Genomic DNA, 3,474 nt, shown 5'->3' with positions numbered 1-3,474 from the left:
TTGAATAAACGAACTAAAGAAACATTCAGATGGTCAACGCTTGCAAAGTGTTTTTTAAATTGTTGAAAACAACTTGTGAAGCTGAAGAAACAAACTCCCTACAACGCTGGGAAAGACAAGCCAATTTCTTTATTAACTACGAAACACAGTTCAACATAGAATACGCATCGGATAACCTCTTCCTGAAGAAAAATAAACCAAAAACATACACAGAAATGAACCCACGCTTATCTAACACAAACCACAGACGATCTAGGGGACACAACTCCATCGACCTAACCTCTCTTACACCCCAAAATAACTTACAAACAACACTCAGCAATTCAGCCCACAATAGAAAATCTGGACGTAATCCTCATCGCATCCTACATAAAAATCAAAGTTCCATCGAAACCTCCAGACTAAACTTTTGGGAACCAATACCTACAAATCCACCCCCATCATCTCACAATAAATGGAAGAATTTACCTCCGAGACTTAACCCTCAACATGGTTACTTCAATCATTCAACTAGACACAACCTAACTAGACAACATAACTTCTCCCTCCACCCACATTACAATGTTAAAAATAAATTCAACCCAAACCACATCAACCATAGACAATATAACAACCCTCTATACAACCATAATCTAGCCTGTTACACAGTCACTCCACCACAAACATACTTTCCACCCACTTTCTCCTCAGCAAACCAAACACAATACAGACTTTCTACAACAATCCACCAACTACAACCATTTTTTTAGATCTAAATCAGAGAAACAGAGATGTGAAATGGAAGAAAATGTACAAGAACAACTGAAAATAATCAACTTATCAAAGAAAATCCTAAGTATTACACAAACTAAAATTCTAGCAAGAGGTTTAAAGTTTACTCCAACCCCTCGCAGATCGAACCCGAATGAAATTAAGGATAACACTATGGATTTCTGCCAAAAATTACACCTCACAGAAGCACTTCACAACTACACCAGCGAAGATGACTCAATAGTAAAAAACAAAAGTGAATAATGCCCTACAAAAGGCAGAAATAAAGCACTTGATGCTTTTGTGAACACATTACCAGTTTCCCTTTTAATACCCTACAAAAACAACGAATTAAATCCAACCTTAATGTAAATGAATGGAAGACCTAGAAGACGACAAAGGAAGTGCGGTAGTGGTGATGGACACAGAGTACTATAAAAAGTTAATACTCTCCATGTTGGAAAATAATATTTACTATGAGATGATAGTACAATACAACCAACAGAAGACACTTAAAAACTTATCCTTTTTTACTTCAAATACATGGAAAGGGCCTCACTAAACATGAAATTGACTATTTATCCAATTTTAAATACAGACCTAGTCTATTCTACGGATTACCTAAAATACACAAAAATCCACATATTTGTAAAGCTTGCAAAGTTTCTCCAAGCCTATACATTAATGTTCCTCCCCCTACTGACCTCAAACTGAGACCCATCATTGCTGGTCCTGCTTGTGAAGCCCACCGTTTGAGCTACTTCCTCGACATCTTACTCAAACCTTCTTACTAAAATATGTGAAAAGCTTCATCAGGGATGACTTAGACATGCTTAACCACCTCCCGAAGACAATAAATAACGGAACCTTGTTAGTATCATTCGATGTGGTGAATTTGTACACCAACATCCTATACGATTATGGTATAGAAGCGATCACCTTCTGGCTAGAAAAATACCCACAAGAAATCCCAGGACGCATCAACCACAGATTCATAATCGCAGCACTCAAATTCATCCTACTGAACAACTATTTCATGTTCGATACAGTTTACTATCGACAGAAAATGTGGAATTGCAATGGGAACCCGGGCTGCTCCAGTGATTGCGAACCTTGTAATGGGTTACCTAGAGCTTAAAATATATCAATCATCACTACAAAAATATGGTACTTCTTTTCATTATTATTTAAAGGAGAACTGGAAGAGGTATTTGGACGATTGATTTATGCTTTGGAAAGACAGCATGGACAAACTCCTCGATTTCAAAATAATGCTCAACAATATTAATAGCAACATACAATTCACCATGGAGCACAGCAACAAACAACTCCCTTTTCTTGACATCCTAATTATAATAGTCAATAACCACATCGAAACAGATATCTTCTATAAACCCACAGATTCTAAACAGTACCTATTATTCAATTCATGCCACGCCAAACACATAAAAATTAATATACCTTATAATCTAGCGAAAAAAATTTGTACCATAGTTTCGGACACCTATACTCGTGAACGAAGACTCCTTGAACTCAGATCAATTCTAATCAAAAGACATTACCCAATATCATTAATAAATGATGGAATTAAACGATCTAAGGAAGTAGACATACGAGCATTAAGGGAAGTCAACTGAAATACTAAACCAAACTTAAAAATACTCCCATACATCTCCACACATAACCCTAGAAACAACGAAGCCATTAACATTATCATCCAAAATCTACCCATCCTCACAAAAGATAAAACAATGAACAAAATTTTAGGCTCACACAAAATTATCAAAAGCAAAATGTAACCTAAATGATTGAAAAAATATTAACCAGCGCAAGACTATATCCATTAACAACAGAACCAAAAGTGAAAAAATGTGGTCAACCTAACTGTGGTACTTGCCCCCACCTTTTGGAGGGTTCAGAGTTCCACTTTAAACAAGGTGAAATATTTAAGATTAAATCAAATTTCACTTGTGCCTCGGAAAATCTTATCTATGCCATTACATGCTTAGGGTGTGGTATATTGGCCAAACAGGAATATCACTCCGTCGAAGAACCACTCTCCACAAAGAACAAATCCGCCACCCACAATACAGACAGATACAGGTCAGTGGACACATAAAAAGGTGTGCGAGGAATCTTAATCCTAATTTCCTAATTTTTCCCTTCTATCAATGTTCACAGAACACCTCAATACAACAAAGAATGAATAACGAGGCAACTTTCATCAATAAATATCTTCCACACTAAATATGAACACATGACATAATACAGAACACTACTAACTTTTCAATTAATACCACTAACCCCCAATACATTCCATACACCATTGACATTACAGATCTAGATCTACCCTAATTGCACCAAATCCAGAACTACTTACCTCCATTATACATAATCTTTTTACTCAGGGAGTAATAGACCTGACACCGTTCAGTAATCGGTGTGCATTCAAAGCAATGATTAGTAACATTACGAAACCGGTATGCTTTTGAATCTCTTTAACAATTCACAATAATGACTTTTATTCCTACCTCAGTTCATATCACTGTATATATCTACGGTTACTTTTCATAAAAAGCCTTTACTTTTTTTATTTCCAATGTGCATTTTCGTTTATTTTTCTTCTTACTTTCCCCCTACATTTCCACGTGTAGTTTCTATTTTCTTTTTGTAACATATTTCTATTATAACAACAATTTCCCTGAATGCACTAATACACACACA

At 35.8% G+C, this 3,474-nt stretch overlaps 1 protein-coding gene across 1 annotated transcript in view; it reads right to left on the bottom strand.

Moving 5' to 3' along the window:
* LOC106871658 (cytosolic carboxypeptidase 2) overlaps positions 1–3,474 on the bottom strand; it is a 229,443-nt gene that overhangs the window by 64,151 nt on the left and 161,818 nt on the right. The gene's annotated exons all lie outside the window — the stretch shown is intronic.

This window comes from Octopus bimaculoides, chromosome 4 (genome assembly GCF_001194135.2).
Source record: "Octopus bimaculoides isolate UCB-OBI-ISO-001 chromosome 4, ASM119413v2, whole genome shotgun sequence".
Taxonomy (NCBI): domain Eukaryota; kingdom Metazoa; phylum Mollusca; class Cephalopoda; order Octopoda; family Octopodidae; genus Octopus; species Octopus bimaculoides.
The sequence above is the reverse complement of the archived record's forward strand: the minus strand, read 5'-3'. Positions and strand labels throughout refer to the sequence as shown.